We start from the raw sequence: 20974 nt of genomic DNA, 5'->3' as shown, positions 1-20974 counted from the left end.
ACAGCCTGAACGCCCTCCAAAAATATGTCAAAGATAATGCTCTGGTCATAAATACCACCAAATCCGAGATCGTAGTACTGCAAAAGCTACAAGGATCCCATGCCCGAACCCGACAAATATTTCGCTGGCAGCTGGGTGATAAAATGCTAGCAACTACATTGCAAATTAAATACTTGGGCACTGTATTTAATTCGAACATAAACGACGCACTTTGGGTTAACCACAACAAAACGAAATGTAAGAAATTGGCAATTCAAGCAGCTGGGCTTAACAAAAAATATGGCAAATTTTCTCTCTTACCGGTGTTATCGTTCTATTAACAAAAAGCTGTACCTGCCCTTTTGTGCGGAACAGAGTGCGCACTGGGGTGCTCCGCTCAGTTATGGAACTTGGAAAATATGTTATGGTCACATGTCTTATCTCTTACATGCGGCACGCCTACAGCCTGCATTAGATGCAAGCTTAGCCTGATTTCAATTAATGCAAGAGTCTATTGGCTTACGCTTAATCTGTATCGAAAAATAACACTGTCTTCGCTATGCCCACAATTTGAGATATTGAACCAAGCGAATCAAACAACGACCGTCTCAGTTCTCTCTACGTGGGTTGAGCGTTCCAAAGAAATGCTAGTAGAATTGGATACTGACATTCATACATTGCAGGCAAACCCTAACTATGTTAAGAAAAAGCTGTGGAGACAATACTGGATCTTAACGGGTGAGCAATGCCAAAAACATTGTATAATGAGAAAGTCCCACCCCAGAAAAGAAGCGTAAATGAAATCCAAAATTACTTAGCGAAATTTCCGGGTCAACATCGAAAGAAACTCTACATGAAATTTCGTCTAAATGCCTTTCAGACGAGAGAACGCACTAATTTATGGGTGAATGATGCTCACATACTGAAATTATGCAGACTGTGTAATGGAGCAGATGAAACGCTCAAACACCTAATAATGCTGTGCCCAGCTTTATCTGGTGAAAGATGTAACCACCTAGGGAAAATCAGCAGAGCACACCATCACTAAGCCTAGAGCACTGGTGGCAGGTCCTTTTTGATGAAAGCGACAGAAGGTTTACTATGGCACTGACTTTTGTTTTGGAAGTGATTATTGCACAGAACGTTTTGACTCCGAGTTAAACTCTCAATGGATGGGACCACTGCAGTCTGAAACGTATTGACTTGCTATAACTTGCTATAATTGCCGTGGTCTTTTCTCATTTTTCTAAGATGGATATTGTGTTACATGATGATGTGTACTTCTTTTTAAAGGTTTGTAATAAACCAAATTAAAAAAAGAAATAACAAAAAAAACTGCAATTTTCTGTAAATGGCACTGATGTAATTAGACATGTAAATTAGGAGGGCACAGATTTTTTTTGCTGGGTTCAGGTCCTCCAGCACACAAATGCTATGGCCAGCCCAGATCCCAGTAACTACGCCTGTAAACGGCGAATAAAGCTGAAGTTCAACCTTCTGCCCGTCTTTGCTTGGTGGGTTTTAGTCATTCATCATGGGTCTGCAACCAGGGGTTATCCATATGTTTCGGACTACCATTCCCCTTATCCTTCACCATTGGCTATCCTAGCTAGGGCTGATGGGAATTGCAGTCCAAAACATCTGGAGAGACACAGGTTGCAGACTTTTTAAGAGGAAGAGAAAACTAAAATTCAACACAAACCACACCAAAAATATAATGCTTGGTGTAAAAACGAAGTCTCCTAAATACCACTTAAATACGTAAAGCCCAACATAGAACGGATGACCACATTTTTTGTGACGTCACCACGTGACTTTATGGGATCCCCTCCTCTTGTGCATCAGCTGCCAGAGGCGGATAGCACAGTACCAAAGCAGCCTACTGAGTTCAGTGGCAGATGCTGCACAGGATAGCTGCTACTTCTCGCAAGCAGTAACAGTGTATGCCCGTTACCTGCTTAACAGAGAGGGATCCCGCTCTTCTGCCGGCAGCTCAAGCTTTCCAAATCTTTGGCGCCAAATTACGTCGCAAATGATCACATGACACATATATGCCGTAATATAACTAGGAAACGATGACTCGCCCCATGTGCAATCACAGTCACAGCGTGCGAGTCAATACTGTTATGAGTTCTGCCGTAAAGCTCGAATTCCTGTCGACATAACCGAAAGCACGCACAAGCCCATATAACGAAGGTGACCGGTTAAACAACGCACCTCACAGTGACATTGAAATCCTTCTGAACATATGTTAAAGGATACAATGTGTATAATTGGGTACGGTGTTTATTTCATCGGTCAGAATACGCACAATGACAGTAACATGTGTTCACAGTACAAGACATAAGTCGAGCTATGGACCGTTTCGCCGTTTCCGCTTGTGCTGTTCTGGTGAGCAATAGCACGACTTTCAATGCAGTTTATGAAGCAGTTGTATATCACGCACCCGCAGTGTTGCCAGGTCAGAAAGGAAAAATAAGCTGAATGCCCTTCCAAAACAAGCCCAAAACAAGCGGCCGCCCATCCGAACAAGCGGAAAAAACAAGCGCACACCTAAAACGCTGTGGATAGGTCTCTAAAGTTAGAAACAACACAAAAGCATAAACATACATAGAGAAAACACAGTGGGCCTCTTTACGAGGTATGACGGTAAGGCAAAAACGATGCCGGTGTGGTAATACCGGCATCGTTTACTGTCCCGTTGCATTCCGACTCGCAAACCCGGTATTAGCGGCACACTAAACAACGGTGCCGCTAATAGCAGCATAGGCGCGTACACGCGCCCCTTCAGGGAGCAAATACCGGCATGTCGGTAATAGGGGGTAATTCCAATCCACGCATACATGCAAATACCGGCATCGCGAAGCCGGTAATCACGGCCTGCACGATGCCAGCCATACACGCATCTCAGACCACCCGCAAACAGCAAGCAGGATACAAGGCAGCTGCCACAGGTGCACACAATCCCCACAGGTGGAGTCAATGGAGGCTGTGCCAGTATAAATTGAGCGCACCCACACACCATAACCCCCCCACAGGTATAGGCAATGTAGAGTGGCCCAGTACAAAAGGAGCACACCTACACACCACACCCCTTCCTACACCAAAATGCTAACACTAGCAGTTGCAATCATGGCACTGGAGGACATGCCTATACTGCTACAACTACAACAACAACAACTACAGCAACAACAACAACTACAGCAGCAACAACAGGCAGCACAGAGGAGACACAGGAGGAGAAGGAGGGTGAGACAGGCCCAGCAATTACCACCAGCGCAGCCACCAGTGCCTCGTAGGCAGCCACCAGTCCCTTGCACCAGACCCAGCCCATTCAACCTAACCCCTGAGCAGATCCACACCCTGTACCGGTTGGACCGTGACACCATCACCACCATAGTGGACATGATACAGAACGACATTGCCAGCCACATAGGAATACGCACTGCCATCCCCCCACTACTAAAGGTGGTGTCTGTGCTACACTTCCTGGCCACAGGCACCTACCAACACACAGTGGGCCAGCTGCATGGCATTTCACAACCACTATTTTCATACATGCTGAACCAAGTGCTAGATGCCCTCCTGAAGCACGCACGCACCCACATATCCCTACCACGGACTGCCCAGGAGATAGCCGAAACCAAAGTAGGCTTCCATGCACTGGCAGGCATGCCCAATTGTGTCGGTGCCATCGACTGCACCCATGTGAATTGGTAGTCCCCCATGCCATAGAGGCGGTGTACCGCAATCGCAAGCAATACCACTCCATCAAGGTGCAGGAAGATCATCACCCATTGCTGCGCCCGATTTCTTGGATCAACACACGATGCCATGTTACTGGGTAATTCCACGCTACCCCATCACATGGAGCGACATGCCGGACCACATGCCTGGCTGCTTGGTGAGTTGCACAACCGTCCCATGGCAGTGCTTTGGGGTACTGATGTGTGGGAATGCATAAGGGGGGGGAATACTGCACCTGGGTTGGAATAACTGGTGATTGGGGAATGCATGCAGAGCGAAACACTCCTGATCTGAACCAGTCAAACGGTACATGACACTTCACTGGGCCACATATCACAAATAATGCATATCGATGAGAACAAGTAAGAGGCACAACCAGGCCACCATGGTGATGGCAAGCAATGCATGAATGAACAGGATGGCAAGTGTGGCAATGTGGGCTGTGTGACCATGCATAGTAAATAATGAACAACACGAATTGGAGTCAAAACATTGTTGCACCACCACAGCATATCTGCCTCAGCATGCATGATTACACCCTGCATCATCTATTGAACGCCATCCAGACTACCACACCTCATGACAGTATAAATTGCACCTAGATAACATTTTTTCATGCTTACAGGGACATGTGCATGGCCACACCAAATAGCTGCCGCCATGACTGTGGCAGTTCAGAGTGACACACACCTATTTGAATCTGCTTGCAGGTGATGGAGGATATCCCTTGAGGCCGTGGCTACTCACCCCTGTGCGTAACCCGCAGAGCAGCCATGAGGAGGAGTACAATCGTGTGCACACCCGTACCCGTGTTGTGATTGAGCAGACCTTTGGCCTGTTGAAGGGGCGGTTCCGCTGCCTCAGCAGGTCTGGTGGGGCACTCTTATATAAGCCTGAGAAGGTGGCAAAGATCACCATGGCCTGTGTCATGCTGCACAACATGTGCGTCCGCAGAAATGTACCAGTGCCACCTTACATTGACATGCATGGGCCGGGTGAGGATGATGAGGATGGAGACGGAGGTGAAGTAGCCCCCCTGCCAGTACGTGATGCACGGGATGGCCATGCTGTACGCCAAGCACTAATTCACAAATACTTCTGAAACACAGGGACTATGAAAGACTTGTGTCAGTCAGACACTGGGCCAATGTGGACATGCACACAGGGAATGTTGGGAGTTGGGCACTGAACACCATACCACATTAAATGGATGCACACAAAAAATAACAATGTCCAGCCATGGATTTTTCTTATCACAACGTGTGTATTATTTACAACAGCAAAAATGTGCCCACTCCCCCCTCCCAGACACCCCCAAACTCCCTGACCCCCCCAACAAACACCAACACCCCCAATAGACTCCACAAGATGCACCCCTTCAGCCCCAACCTTGTGTCCCACTACCATTGTCCCCCCACACTACTTCCGGGACTTCTTCCTGTCCAGAGGCGGCATTTCAGTGTGCCTTGCACTCCTACGTGTGTGGCGCACTGGGCTGGTGGGGAAAGATGAAGCTGGTGTGGAGGTAGTAGGTGATTTGCTGGCAGGTTCCACACCTCCTGCAAGCCGTGGCCGCTGCATATGAAGCAGCATTGAGGTCAGCACCTGTGTCACCGCCCCCAGGCAGTCCCTCATTAGCCGAGCCAATGCATTGACAGCGGCTGTGTTTGCTTCGATGGCCGCTGTGGTCCCTGCAATTGCTGTGGCAATACCCTGCCTGGTTTCCTCCCCGTCTGCTATGTACTGGCGGAGTAGGTCTAACATGGCCTCCTATTGGGCCTCCACCATCGACAATCGTGTCTCCAGGGTTCTGGAGGGGGCTGGAGTGGTGGGTTGTGCAGTCACGTGGATGGCATTTTCGGGACTGGACTCCTCAGAGGTGGGTAGGTCACAGTCACGGAGGCATGGATCAACTTCACTGCAGATGGGTGACTGCAGGTGTTGGGGCGAGGGGGGGCACGGGGCTCGGGGTGGCCGGGCATGTCACCTCGGTGTCTCCCTCAGGGTCCACACTGGCATCAAGTTCTTCCCCAGTGGAGGCGGGTGCTTCCAGGGACTCCCCTTAGACAGGTGTGGGTGTGGCCTGCTTTTCTCCAGCGGAGGTGGTGGTTGCCCTCTTCTTACGGTGTGAGGTGGATGCCCTCGCAGTTGTCTCCTGGGTTGCTTCTTCCTCATCAGTGCCTGGGGGGGTAGAAGAGATGCAGGGCATCAGTGATGGTGTGACATGGCAGTGGCGGTGCTGTTCATTATTCATTTGATCATGCTTTCATGTCTTACAGGTGTGTCACGCAGGGTATTCAGAGGGGGCATGTAAGCATTCACTGCATGGCAGGTGGCATGCCGTTGATTTTGGGTTTGTGTGAAGTATCACATGGGCAAGCTCCAGGTGTGTTGGCTGTGTGTTGGTTAAGGGATGGGCACTCAGTATGCATTTCAGTGTGGCAGCGTTTGGCCCGCCATCTGTATTTGGGTATGGTCATGTGGGTGTTGGGACATGCATTGCCTTGCCTAGACTCTCTACCACTTCACTTGTGCTACTTCATGGTCTCCCCTACAGGGATCTGCAGGGTCACTCACCTCCTTCCGCGGTTGATGCCGCACCCGTCTCCATCTCGCATAATCCCTCAATGGACTCAGGACTGATGAATCTGCTGGCAGTCTCCTCCCAGGGCATCAATTTGGCAGGGGGGTGGGCATCCCCGCCTGTGGCCATGGCCTCCCTCCGATTGGTGACCATGATATTGTGTACCCTCAACCGGGGGTCATCCCACCGCTTCCTGCAGTCCCTCACACTGCACGGGGTGGAACCTACGGCTGATACCCTGCGGGCTACCTCCTGCCAGATTTGCCTCTTTTGTTGCTGCACCTCCCGCTTCTTGTTGTGGGATTGTATTGTGTCTTCATGTGCAACTAGAGTGTCCGCTAATATGGTGAGCTCTGCGTCTGAGTAACGTTGTTTACGCAGCCGGGGGGTGGTCTTCCTGGTAGCCTTTGACACCCTCTATGGATTTCCACTGTGCTCTCCGAGTATCGGCTGGTGGTTATAGAGGATGGCAATGGATTGTGTTTTTAAAGATGGCTGCCGTCCCATTTCCCGTTCCTGCGCGATGACGTAATTTCCGGGTCCGTTTTTTGGCGAACACGGTATTACCATGCCAGTATTACCATGCCGGTATTTAGGGGTTGGTATGAGGCGGTATCGCTATGGGCGGGTCCCGCAATGCCGTTATAGGGGAGTTGGAGGCCCTTTAGCGGCATGGCGGTATTGCCAATACCGGCATGGGGGGACGCCCGTGCTCGCGCACTCGTAATCACCCACTATTAGCGGATTCATATGAGCATGGACCCGCTCATTCCAGCATGCCGGTAATGAACCCGGTTTTACCGGGCAACTCGTAATGAGGCCCCATGTGTTAGAACAAAAAGACTTAATTATAATTGCATTTATCTGACTTAGTATCCCTGTAGTTATGGTTAAGTTGCTAAACCCATAGGAAGAGCACTTTTTGGGCGGTTTTTAACTTTGCTCCCCCTGGATGAATCCTCACCAAACTTTGCAAGAAAGTATATGGCCCACTCTGAATTTGGTGAGGTTTGGTCAAGGGGGGGGCAAAGTTATAGGGGTGGGGGCCCAAAATTTCTTTTTTCCCCATAGACTGAATGGAGAAAAAACTTTGCTCACGCCTACTGCCCAAACCACTGGACGGATTTTCACCAAATTTGCGGTAGGAGCGACAGCTTGGTCCCGAAAGCGGGCTTTTTGTAAATTTGGCGGAAATCTGTCCAGTAGTCTTTTTTAAAACAAATTAGTGATATCTCACTCCGTTCCGCGGACACACTTCTCTGTTCGCTCCGTGGACAGGACACCGATTGGCCAATCGACCTACATCGTGTCCACGGACAGGCAATGTGTTTGCTGATTGGTTGGAGTGAAGCGTGAGGTGCGTCACATTTTCTCGATGCGCCAACCATGTTGGATCCGTGGACAGCACGGCATGGTACTGAGCATAACTCTAATTTTGGGGAGTGTGTTGGTGTGTAGGAGTGGCTGGAGAGGGTGGGGGAGTGAGCGATGGGTCGAATACTGTATTTGTATTTCTCATCTCGCCCCCCTCAAATCTATCTACCATTCTGCTGTTCGCACCCTCTGTCTCCTTACCTCCCATGACTCCATCTCTTCTTCCCTGTCTTCCCTTGGCTGGTTTCCATTTCACTCCCAACTTAAATTTCACTTTCTCTGCCTTGTCTTCAAATCTCTCCATGGTCTTGCTCCCCCTTATCTCTCCTCCCTCCTCTCTTTCTACTCTCCCTCCCGTTCCCTTCGTTCTGCTGACCATTTCCTTCTCACTGTACCTCCATCCCCTTGTGCCCCCTCCCAGTTCCGCTCCTTCCAACTCCTAGCCCCCTGCACTGGAACTCCCTACCTCTTGCAGTCCGCTCTACCCCCACCTTTTCCTCATTCCGCACCTCACTTAAGTCTCTCCTTCTCCATTCTCCTCCTTGAAACCCCTTCCCCTTCCTGCCTCCCTTCCCTCCTTTATCTTTCCCCTTGATTATCTCCCCCCTCCCCCACCTCCTCATTCTCACCTTTCCCCTTCCCTCCTCCTACTCCTCCTCACCCCTCCCCCTCCCACCCAGTCCTACTTCACTACTCTCCCTATTCCCTTCAGTTAATTGCTCTTCTTACTGTTTTGTTGACTGATTCATATTGTAATTTGCTTCTACCGTTATATTGTTTATGTTTCATGTATTAAGTTGTTCAATTGTGCAGTGCTTTGGTGTAAAGCGCTATATAAACCAATAAATACAAATACAAATACAAATTTGTTTAGGTGGGAGAAGGCCGTGATGTGATTGCGGTTTCCGCGGTCACCGCGGTTGTCCGCGGCCATACTAAACACTGGGCACACTACTGGGTATTTTACTATACTCTGATGTTGGTTTTGGGTAGTTAGTAGAGCATTGGGTGAAGGGGGTATGTATTGAAGAGTTTGTGCATTGGGTGTAACTATTGTTTCAGAATGTTAATTGAAGTGGATAGGTTTTGAGGTGGTTGTGTTATGTTTTTGGTTTGTGGTCATTTGGCAGGTGTTTGCTTACATGGGTGTGTTATGCTGCAGTGGTTACAGCCTTCGGCCATGCACCCAAGACTCTAGGCCCTAGCCACAACCACTGCAGCATAACACACCCATGCAAGCAAACATTTTGACTGTAGTATGTGGGCTGCTTAGGGGATATGTTTTCAAAAGTGTGTGTACTGATTGGCAGTAGTGTAATAGTGTTTATAGGATAGCAACATTATGTGTGGTATTTGGTTTGTTGGATTGTGTTCAGAATGTTGGTATTGAAGACTCTAGACATTTTGGGTTGTATTTATTGGTCAGGTGTTCATTTGTATGGGTGTGTTATTTTGCAGTGTTTGTCAGTCCAATCATTATATACTTACTGTTTGTTTTGTTGAGGCTGTATGTAGAGTTTTGGTCTGGCCATTTAGTCAAGACTGTAGGGTTTGGCCACAACCCATAAGATACCCATGTAAGCAAACATTTTGGATTGTGGTCTATAGTCGGGTGTTTAATGAATGGGTGTGTTATACTGCAGTGTTTGTGAGTCCAATCATTATATACTTACTGTTTGATTTGTTGAGGTTGTATGCAGTTTTTTCATGACATGGGTAATTGGAGCAGACATTGTTTTTTCAATCTCTGTGATAAAAGAAAAGATCACATGTTAGTGTAGGTAGTTTGTAATGAGTTATTGCATTGCATAGTAGACATTTCTGTACTTTGTCGACCCTCATAGTTAGTACTTTACAAGTACTATGGTTCAAACCAGTGTACTGCGCAATTTGCTCAGTTCCTGTGTTTGTTCATGAAATCATTGGGTCTGTGGGAAAAAAATCCATGCCGGATTTAAAGAAAACTTTCTACGTTATGGTACAATATCTTTCTGTGGTTGATTTCAATAGGAGGAATTGAATAGGTGTATGGCTTTTGGTTTGGGAGTGGTGGCAGTATTGTTACAATTAGATACCAATGGCGTATTCTAATTGTTTATTTCTTGTTGCATGTTAGTACTATTAATTTATCTGTTTAGTTGTTGCAGAATTTTGGGGCAGTTAGATACCTGTTGGCATATTCTAACTGTTTATTTCTTGTTGCATTTTAGCAGTATTCATTTATCTGTTTGGTTGTTGCAGAATCTTGGGGCAGTTAGATACCTGTTGGAGTATTCTAACTGTTGATAGTTTTGAAGTTGTTGAGGGTATTTTATACGTAATAAGTTTTGCAGGGTTTCCTTAGGAAAAAGTATATTGACGTTTTCTGGTTGTAGTTAGATACTAGTTGGCATATTGTAACTCTTTATAGTTTTTTACTGTTAGAGACTGTCTTATTTTATTAGTTTATGGATTTAAAGGTTATTGAGGAGATTTTGATGATGTTCATACTCAGATTAGTGAATACATTTTGGTTTTAAGAATATTAAGTAACCGTTTACAAGATTTGCTGGTAATCTCTGCTTTAGAGTAATGGTAGTAGCATTACATTCGAACCATCCACAATTCTTTTTTATGTATGCAGTGTAGTGACCTGCATTGGTTGTGGCTCCTGTGCAGTAGATTATACCTACTGTTGTGAAGGTTTTGTTACCAAGTGTGACAGACCACTCAGACCAGGTAGATAAGTTAAACAAAAAACAGTCTTTATTGACTAATTTAAGAAAATAAAAAAAATAAAAATATTCATTCAATTGTCAGTTCTCTTTCCAGCCGAGATGACTCTGATCGGGTTTCCGTAAGTGTAAGGCTGAAATCTCCGTTTAGTCTTCGTAAGCCCACTGGTATGGACTTGTGGACTCCTCGCTTCCAAACCGATTCTGAAATGAGAAAGAGAACTCCCCATCAGTCCTTTGTTTCTCTTTGCTTTATATAGGGGCTGGACACTCTTGACCCAATCAGGACTCTCCTTCTGTCCGAGGATATAAAAACCCTCCCAAGCCCCGCCCCCTTCCTTCCGTGTTCCCAGTCGCCATGATGTCTCTCCGCCATGTGCCCCGAGGTGAAGATTGGGGTGTATATAGTCAGAGGACCCTGGCTTTGGTAAGGATAAAGACTTTCTAATATCCTTCTTTTTGTTCTCTTGTCTCTGTTTTACGAGTGTTAGGTTATACGGTTCTTTTGCTTCTCTTTGTTCCATTCCCTGTTTGTGCCGTTTTGGCCCAACAACCTCTCCCTGTTGGTCTTTCGTACTGCGGAACACGCGGTACACTCCGGCAGACCCTTGTTCCGTCTTATCGCCTGTATCGTGGTTACCGCGTTCCTTACCCGTAGTTCCTCGCCATTTCTCAACCCCGCTACCGGCCGTGCGTAAGGATTTCCGCTATCTGTATTCAGGCAACACAATTCGCAGATGGCACTCAGGTCTGCCTCTGACCACAATTGACTGCTTCCTTCAGTGTCTTCCTCCTCCTCCTTTCGACTTGTACATTCAGGTTCGAGTTTTGTTTTTCCAGTGTCCGCCTCACTGCTTCCCGCAGGCCCCTACGTTGTTTCCGGGTATTTGGTGTTTGCATGGCATCCCATGGCCTCTGATGCTGTCATGATCTCTGCTTCCAAAAGGACAGGACTTACCCAACTCCCTTGGAAGCAGACCCATAACCCAGGTTCCGAGTGCCAACCAGTCCCAATTGGGACCTTTTGGACCCTGTCCTGGCGCCAGTGGCACCAGGCTCATAAATATGCCCAGTCCCAGCGCTGGAAGCGCCGGCCTCATAATGCTTGGGTGGACTTACCTGCAGCAGACCATGCTGCTTACTTACCTGCCAGTTGAGCCTCTAATCCTCTTCTGTTTGGGACTACTTTTCCTGTTGGGTGGGGCAGGAGCCACTCCCTAGGTTCAGAACACTGGAACTCTTCTGGAAAGCAGGAACTCTTTTCTTACCTAGGCGAGGCTGTGGAAGGAGACACCTAAGCACTACAGGAGGCTATTAAACCACACACGATGGATGAATCTTGCTTTGCGTTATTCTGCATCCTCTGCAGCAGAACGCTCATCGTGTCTTCTGCATCTGATCCTGGGCCTAAAGGAAAAAGGCTTACCATCCTGAATCCAGTCTTCAGCAACACCTATAAAGACAAGAAAGAACAGGTTAGCATTACGGTCTTCAGTGACAGCACTTCTCTTACCTGGTCCATCGGCTGTCACCAACGCCTCGCGCTGCATTCCGGCATCTGAAAGACAAAGGCTTACCTACTCTTCACGTGCTCCGGAGGTCTTCGCACTGCATTCCGACATCTGAAAGACAAAAGCTTACCAACTCTTCGCACGTTCCGGAGGCCTTCGGCGCTGCATCCCGCATCTGAAAGACAAAAGAAGGTGCGTTTAAAGACATTGGGTAACTTTATTACTCACGTGCCAGTACTCCTTCCCACGCCGAACCCAGTGGGTATTCCGGCACCCTTCAGCAGCTCCGAACTTGTACCTGCAAGATAAAAGGACAGTTAGTGCGCATCGTGAAGCAGGCAACAAGCGCTTACTTACGTGCTTCCAGGCGCTTCTATTCCTCACACGGGTTCCATCCTCAACTCACTTCAGCCCGTCATCCGCCATCGCCGGAACCCTGCAAAACAAGAGACATCATTACAAAAGACTTTTAAAGACATTTGAAATACTCGGAACTTACCGTTCGTGCAGTAAACGACGGACAGCAGTCCTCTGAGGTCAAGAGGCCTGCAACCTTATCCAGTGAAGAAACTGGTTACGGCACCCTGCCCCGAGGCAGATGGAGAGCTCGGCGTTCACTTACCTAAGGTGAGAGCGTTAACCTTTGGGGTTCTACAGGAGAAGAGAAGGGGAAGAAGAGAGAGACACCCAATAACCCCAGTTCATTAATCCCATATTTTCTATCTGCAGACATCTTACTCTTCGAGTCAGACATACAGTGCACAGAGGTCCAGCCCAAAGAGCCAACCGTGTGTTACACATCACCTTTGAAGATACGGTATTCGCCCAGTCAAGACCGGCGCCTCTGCGGGAATCAGGTGAGCGTTACAGAACGCAAAGCCTACCGCAAAACTCCCACCCAGGTGCTATGGAAACCTCGAATACCGACCAGCTAGCCCAGTTACTTGGGGAACTAAGAGCAGAAGTGCATGCAGCCCGTCAGGAAACAAACGCTCTAAGAAGGGAACTGATTATTTCCAAGGAGCGAACAGACGATCTCGCTAGACAATTGCTACAGTCACAAGCCGGACAGACCCCATTACCCGCATCAGGGGCAAATCTTCCTTCAACATCCTCTATGAATCCAGTGCAAATCAACCTACCTGGGAATGTACCTCTGGCTCCGCCCGAGCGATTTTCTGGTGACCCAAAGAGGTTTGCAGTATTTATTAATCAGTGCCGGTTGCATTTCTTATGCCGGCCAGCAGCCTTTCCAACTGATCAAGCTAAAGTAGCTTTCGTGCTTTCGTACCTTAGTGGCAATGCGGCAGACTGGTCGATCCCTCTAGTTAATCAAGATGATCCGGTTCTCCATGATTTTCAAGCTTTTCAGCTCAGTATGGAAAAACTGTTCGCAAGACATTCACAGGGGCAGGCCTTGGACAATGAGCTTCTTTCGTTGGGAGAGGGTAATCAAGACCTTTTGGCTTATATTGCGTCTTTCAACAGACTGATAGTGGAAACTCAATGGCCTGAGGACAAAAGGATTACGCTGTTTTATAGAGGTCTACGTGGAGAGCTCAAAGATGTGTTAGCCCAAGTAGTGAATCCCCCGCAAGACTGTTTGGACTATATAGACTTAGTCGTTCAAATAGATCACAGACTGCAGAACAGGAAGGCCGATCGTTCCAAGTTTGATGCTCGAGTATTTTCCAAACCACCAACTCCTTCCAAAGGAGTAGACTCCGGGGAACCCATGCAAATAGGGGGCCTGAAAGGACCACTAACACAAAAGGAGCGGGAAAGGAGAAAACAGTTGCAATTATGCCTCTATTGCGGAAACTCAGGGCACTTTCTTCGAAACTGTCCGGTGAAACCAGCCAAGAAGGCAGTAGGAGCTGCAGTTACCAAGGTCACAAACTCTGAGCAGGGAAACGACCTCGCCCGACAAGAATAGAGGTCCTCTTGCCGAGCGTTAAAACCAGTTCTGTGACCTCACATTTCGTGATACCTATGGTCCTCATTAACCCTGATCATCCGGATCGATTACATGCGATTGAAGCTTACGTCGACAGCAGTGCCATCGGCAATTATGTGGATCATGAAATGGTTTTGAGGATGAATCTAACTCTTTGTCCCAAGGCTGTAAAGGACGTCATTACTACGGTGGATGGTACGGAGATAGCCTCCGGACCAGTAACGCATACCACTCAAGAAGTGACGCTAGTAAGTCAAGATGGACACCATGAGAAGATCGTGTTCGATGTGATCAAGGCCCCTCAGTTCCAGATTATTCTAGGAATACCTTGGTTAGAGAAACACAATCCGCAGATCGATTGGCGAGCAAGAACGGTTCAGTTTCCAGAATGTGTCTCTACTTGTCACCCTCCACCTGGTGTTGAACTGGCAGCAATTTCTTTGGAGACTCCCCAGTTACCTCCCGAATACCTAGAATTCCAAGATGTTTTCCGGAAGGATCAGGCTAACTCTCTACCTCCTCATAGGTCTTATGACTGCCAGATAGACCTGATACCTGGATCTACTCCGCCTTGTAGTAGAATTTATGCCCTCTCCGAGCCTGAGAACCTTCACCTCCGACAATACCTGGATCAATACCTAGCGAATGGGTTTATTCGTCCTTCCAAGTCCCCTGCTTCTTCAGCTTTGTTCTTCGTTCCAAAAAAAGAAGGGGACCTTAGAACTTAATTAATGAAAATACAGGACTCTGCGCCAACAACTCAAGTTGAGTTAAATCTTAGATTATGCTTTATTGATCATCCATGACCATTGAGCCCATAATTGATAACATGTTTCGGCTCCACTGAGCCTTTTTCAAATCCGGGCTACCCATAATTGTAATATAGGACATACAATATATCATAGTCAAAAAACAATTTGTATGAACGACATCATAAAGTATAACATAATACCAGTTTTCAAATATCGTGACCACAAAATATGCATAATAACATGAAAGAAATTAGACAGAAAAACAAGGATGGGCAAAAGGGAAGGGTTCATGGGTGTAGAAAAATAGGCAAACATATCATAATACATTGTTATGTTTGAGTAAACAGAAAAAGAGCACAAAAAACAGAAACAAAAACACAAACAAAAAGAAAAAAGAACCCATTAGTAATCATTATTCTTCAATTCATTGAATAATATAACCAAATTCTGCAATGGTCCCTTGAGACAAACTGACAACTTGGTGGATGTCCTTACCCGAAATTTGATGTAACCAGTTCTTATGACTATTTGTCCATGTAGTAGTAACGGGGTACAATCCCCAATATCAATCTAAACAAAAAATGTAAGTAGCGAAGGTAAATAAAACTGATTGTCCAATTTAGAATATACATTAATTGTGTATATCAAGGTTGCCTGTGGCAACTAGGCATTTTCATGAGAATAAATCCCGCCCTTCACCAAACGGGCAAAACAACTCTTCTTAATGGTCACAGGCCATTTCTGCCTTATTCAAAACAATTCAAAACAATTCATTATATGGGTGCTATGAATTAAGAACGGATGATTTTCGAAAATCAGCATTGGAGCAAGTTGAAGCGCACATACTCAATTGGCATAGAAAAGGATTGATAACGGATGATGAACGCACTTATTTATGGATAAAAGAACCGGTAACTCCAACAATGTACTTCTTACCGAAAATACATAAACCCTATGAAAGGATACCAGAGGGCCGCCCGATCATGAGTGGGATTGGGTGGGTCACAGAGAATATCTCGGAATATCTGGATCTATTACTCAAACCAAGGGCTATGTCACTTCATTCATATTTGCAAGATTCCACCAGCCTTATACGGAAACTAAAAAACTTTACTTGGCAGAGTACCTTCCTTCTAGCGACTCTAGATGTGAAGGCACTGTACACGTCTATTCAGCATAAATGGGCCATGATTGCAGTTGACTATACTTTCAGGCATGAGTCAGCCTCGTATTACAACCATTTGAACATGATTAAAGAAATGTTACATCTCACGTTTGATCTCAATGTCTTTACCTTTGACAACAAGGTATACCAACAGACCAAGGGGGTAGCTATGGGTACTAAATATGCCCCAGCATTGGCGAATATCTTCATGGGGATGTTGGAAGACAAAGCAATATACACTGAATCATTTTTCATTGAGAAAATCCAATTTTGGACAAGGTACATCGACAATGTTTTTTGCATCGTCGATAGTAGCATAGAGGAATTTCACGCATTTGTGGACAAGTTAAATCTTAATTGTTTTGATATTCAATTTACTGGAGAATGCAACAAACAGCGGATACATTTTCTGGACTTGACAATATATTTGGAAGATCAAGTACTACAAACAACTACATTCAGAAAACCAACTGAAGTTAACTCAATATTACATGCTAAAAGTTGTCATTTTCGACCAACTATCACCAATATACCATTGGGTGAATATATCAGAGCGAGACGAAATTGTAATAGTAACTTAAAATTTGAAGAGGAATGTAATCTATTACAACGACGTTTTAGAAGGAGGGGATATGCCCAAAAAGACATAAGTAAAGCATATAAGAGAACCAAATTGATGCAGCAGCAGGATACTTTGAGACAGAGACAAGGGAATAATTTGGAAGCTAACATGCCGATTAGCTTTATCACTCAATATTGTTCAGACCACCAGAGATTACGAAAAATTTTGAACAAACATTGGTACCTACTTAAATTGGACAGTCATATTGGTGAGTTTGTGAGTGATCATCCACGCATTACCTTCAGAAGAGCAAATACACTTAAATCTATCCTTAGTCCATCGTTATTACCGGACATTGAGAGCACTACTCAAGGTACATGGTTACACAAGAAAGATTCTGGTTTCAGGAAATGTGGAGTCTGTCCACAATGTAAATATGCATACCAAAGAACAACGGAATTCGAAGATAAAAATGGAAAATGTTGGATCATTAAACAAGGAATTAATTGCAAAACAACTTTTGTAGTATATGGCATCATCTGTGTCTGCCACAAACTATATATTGGTAGCACCAAGAGACAGTTGAGAATCCGTATCCGTGAACATTTAGCCAAAATTGGCAGTCAAGACCCATCACTTCCGTTAGCTGAACATTGGCAAAAAACACATCAGCTACATCTCAAATCGGAAATTAGATTCATTGGTCTTAAACAAGTATCCTTGAACAAAAGAGGTGGTGACAGAGTGAAGGCGTTACGACAAGCGGAAGCAAGAGCAATTTGTTACTTCAATTCGACAAATACAGGACTTAATACAGATAATGAAATGGTTTCATTCTTGTGAGATGTAGTACATTGCAATCTGGCTTCTCAAGCTCGAATAATTTTCATTGTTATACTTGATTTAGAACACGGCTCATTGTTTATTAGGAGGTTACATGTATTTCAGGGTGTTGTTAAAGGGATACCCCATCATAATTGGTAGCTCAGTATGTTATTTGAATGTTGCGTGTAATGCTCACCAACCTTTTGTAGTTAGGTGCATTAGTGCCCGTGATTATACATTACTGTGATAGTAACCATTTAAGTATTCAACAAATATAAATTGGGTCAGGAGAAGCGTATACATGCTTTGTTAGTTTCTCAGGCTTTATTCAAATATTTTGAATTATATAGCATATGTAATTTGTAGAATGCTGGGGGATAGAATGCGGTTTTCAATGACGACGCTTGTCCTTGCGTCGCCATGGTAACCGCGCACAGTGATGACGCCTAGTATAAGAAGGCATACCTGGTAAGCGTTCGGCTTACCTGCCGACGCGTGTGACTGTTTGTGTTCCAGGAACTGGTAAGAGAGGACCGCTCATCTCATGGTTTACTTTTCAATGAGATTTAGCTTTAATGGTACTTGACGAGTAGCAACAAAATAAGCTATATGTTGTGCTTTCCGTACTTGATATACGTGTTCTATAATTGGAAATGCGTCATCATTTCACGTAATGATGGTTAATTACAATTGTCTTCACTACGGAACTTATAATGAATTGTTTTGAATAAGGCAGAAATGGCCTGTGACCATTAAGAAGAGTTGTTTTGCCCGTTTGGTGAAGGGCGGGATTTATTCTCATGAAAATGCCTAGTTGCCACAGGCAACCTTGATATACACAATTAATGTATATTCTAAATTGGACAATCAGTTTTATTTACCTTCGCTACTTACATTTTTTGTTTAGATTGATATTGGGGATTGTACCCCGTTACTACTACATGGACAAATAGTCATAAGAACTGGTTACATCAAATTTCGGGTAAGGACATCCACCAAGTTGTCAGTTTGTCTCAAGGGACCATTGCAGAATTTGGTTATATTATTCAATGAATTGAAGAATAATGATTACTAATGGGTTCTTTTTTCTTTTTGTTTGTGTTTTTGTTTCTGTTTTTTGTGCTCTTTTTCTGTTTACTCAAACATAACAATGTATTATGATATGTTTGCCTATTTTTCTACACCCATGAACCCTTCCCTTTTGCCCATCCTTGTTTTTCTGTCTAATTTCTTTCATGTTATTATGCATATTTTGTGGTCACGATATTTGAAAACTGGTATTATGTTATACTTTATGATGTCGTTCATACAAATTGTTTTTTGACTATGATATATTGTATGTCCTATATTACAATTATGGGTAGCCCGGATTTGAAAAAGGCTCAGTGGAGCCGAAACATGTTATCAATTATGGGCTCAATGGTCATGGATGATCAATAAAGCATAATCTAAGATTTAACTCAACTTGAGTTGTTGGCGCAGAGTCCTGTATTTTCATTAATTAATTTCTTCAACGTATGGGACGGTTAGGCTTTTTACCGTCCTTATACAGTTGACCTGCGACTTCATTGACCGGATTTTGAAACTTTTAATCTTGCACGTATAACTATCGGGATTGTAAGGAGTCGCCCTGGTGGAGCAAGGTATTTCAAAGCCACAGTTTTTCAAGACCTTAGAACTTGTATAGATTATCTTGCCCTGAACCAGATCACCGTTAAGCTTAGATATCCGTTACCTTTGATCCCTGAACTCATGGACCAAGTTAGAAAAGCATGCACATATACAAAGTTGGATCTTAGAGGAGCCTACCACTTGGTACGAGTAAAAGAGGGCGCTGAATGGAAGACGGCCTTTCGCACCAAGTATGGGCTATTTGAATATCAGGTCATGCCCTTCGGACTTTGCAATGCCCCGGCCGCCTTTCAATATTTTATGAACAATGTCCTCAGAGAGCTCACAGATGTGTGTGTTGTTGTTTACATTGACGACATCCTCGTTTATTCTTCATCGGAATCTGAACATCGGAAACACGTGAAAATGGTCCTCGAGAGATTGCGTCAACACAAACCTTTCGCCAAGTTGGAAAAATGTGTTTTCAACGTGACTGAAGTTGAGTTCTTGGGATTCATATTATCACCTAGCGGAGTGCGTATGGATTCAAAGAAGGTCGATGCAATTCTCAAATGGCCATCACCATCCTCCGTAAAAGGTGTTCAAAGCATGCTAGGCTTCGCTAACTTTTACCGCAGGTTTATCCCCGAATTCTCTCGAATAGTCCAGCCCATCACCGCCTTGTTAAAGAAAAACAAACGTTTTGAATGGTCTACCGAGGCGGAGCAAGCTTTCCAGAATTTGAAGACTAAATTTATCTCTGCACCAATTTTAAAACATCCTCGCCCCGAACTCCCCTACATCGTTGAAACTGATGCTTCGAGCCTTGCCATGGGGGCAGTTCTATCACAAAAGGACCCAGTAACCAATCAGTTGCATCCCGTGGCATTTTGGTCCCGCAAATTCTCGCCTCCTGAAATCAATTACACCATTACTGATAAGGAACTTCTGGCTATCAAGTCTGCCTTTAAGGCTTGGCGGCATTATCTTCTGGGGGCCCGACACACCGTTACTGTGATTACGGATCACCGAAACCTGCAATATTTGAAAACCGCAAAAGCCCAATCCTCTAGACAACTCCGTTGGGCACTATCCTTTGCCGAGTTTGACTTCATAATTACCTATCGACCTGGTACAAAAAACGGTGAAGCTGATGCCCTTTCCCGGATGGGAGTGGAAGAACACTTGATCAACCCTAAACCTGTACCTATCATTCCCGAACAAAGAATTCTGGGTGTAATCGCCACACAATCCATAGAGGAAGTTAAGGATAAAGCCAGGCAACTTGTAACTCCAGCAGACATACAGAATTGGCATCTGCAGGGAAAGGACTTTGCAGTGAAGGACAACTTATTGTATTTCCAAGAACGATTATACCTGCCCAGCACAGATTTACAGAAAAAGGTAATCTCTTGTTATCACGATTCCTTAATGGAAGGACATCCCGGTATGGCCAAAACCTCAGAAAAGATCAAGCTCTACTTCTGGTGGCCGTCTTGGAAAAAAGATATCAGAGACTTTATAATGTCCTGTGGAGTATGCGCCCAAAACAAGAGTCAAAAGGAAAAACCAGCCGGACTTTTACGCCCTATTGACATCCCACCTCGCCCTTGGCATACGCTTTCTATGGACTTCATCACCGATCTACCTCCATGCTCCGGATACAATACGATCCTAGTAATCGTGGACTTATTCTCCAAGATGGCGCATTTCATTCCACTCAAAGGCTTGCCAACAGCAACAACTCTGGCCCGAGAATTTCTCGAAAACATCGTCCGACTACACGGTTTTCCTTCAGTTCTAATTTCGGATCGAGGTAGTCAATTCATTTCTCATTTTTGGCGAAGTTGCTGTCGGTCGGCTCAAATTGATGTGAGACTATCGACCAGTCACCACCCTCAAACCGACGGACAAACCGAGAGGACCAATCAAACTCTGGAACAGTATTTACGCTGCATGCTGCAACAAACTGAAAAAACTTGGAAAGATATCCTTTGGATAGCCGAATATGCCTACAATAACTCTGTCCACTCGGGAACTGGGAAAACCCAGTTTTTTCTTCTATACGGCAGTCACCCTCGAACCTCGGAGTTGGATCCACTCCAAGATCTTGGAACACCAGCAGTAGACTACCTGCATTCTACAATCACCCAAGCCTTTAAGGAAGCCGTTTCTCACCTTCAAAGGGCTAAG

At 45.2% G+C, this 20974-nt stretch overlaps 1 protein-coding gene and 2 long non-coding RNA genes across 4 annotated transcripts in view; 1 reads left to right on the top strand and 2 right to left on the bottom strand.

Moving 5' to 3' along the window:
* Positions 1-2102, bottom strand: part of ZRANB3 (zinc finger RANBP2-type containing 3) — a 2038675-nt gene extending 2036573 nt beyond the window's left edge. The window contains exon 1 of one of the 2 annotated variants that reach the window (XM_069616553.1): positions 1934-2102. The gene's annotated coding sequence lies outside the window, so the exon portion shown is untranslated. The remainder of the gene's footprint in view (positions 1-1933) is intronic. The other variant, XM_069616555.1, reaches the window with a different exon arrangement.
* A 12518-nt stretch (positions 2103-14620) lies between these two features.
* Positions 14621-15371, bottom strand: LOC138489794 (uncharacterized). The gene is made up of 2 exons (XR_011274907.1): positions 15114-15371; positions 14621-14731 (listed from the first exon to the last, which is right to left on the bottom strand). It is a non-coding gene; the product is annotated as an uncharacterized lncRNA (long non-coding RNA).
* Positions 15372-17728: 2357 nt separating this feature from the next.
* Positions 17729-18645, top strand: LOC138489793 (uncharacterized). The gene is made up of 2 exons (XR_011274906.1): positions 17729-18152; positions 18535-18645. It is a non-coding gene; the product is annotated as an uncharacterized lncRNA (long non-coding RNA).
* The last annotated feature ends 2329 nt before the right edge of the window (positions 18646-20974 follow it).

Source organism: Ambystoma mexicanum, chromosome 9 (genome assembly GCF_040938575.1).
Source record: "Ambystoma mexicanum isolate Mex_15411 chromosome 9, UKY_AmexF1_1, whole genome shotgun sequence".
Lineage (NCBI taxonomy): Eukaryota > Metazoa > Chordata > Amphibia > Caudata > Ambystomatidae > Ambystoma > Ambystoma mexicanum.
This window is presented reverse-complemented; position numbering and strand designations above follow the sequence as displayed.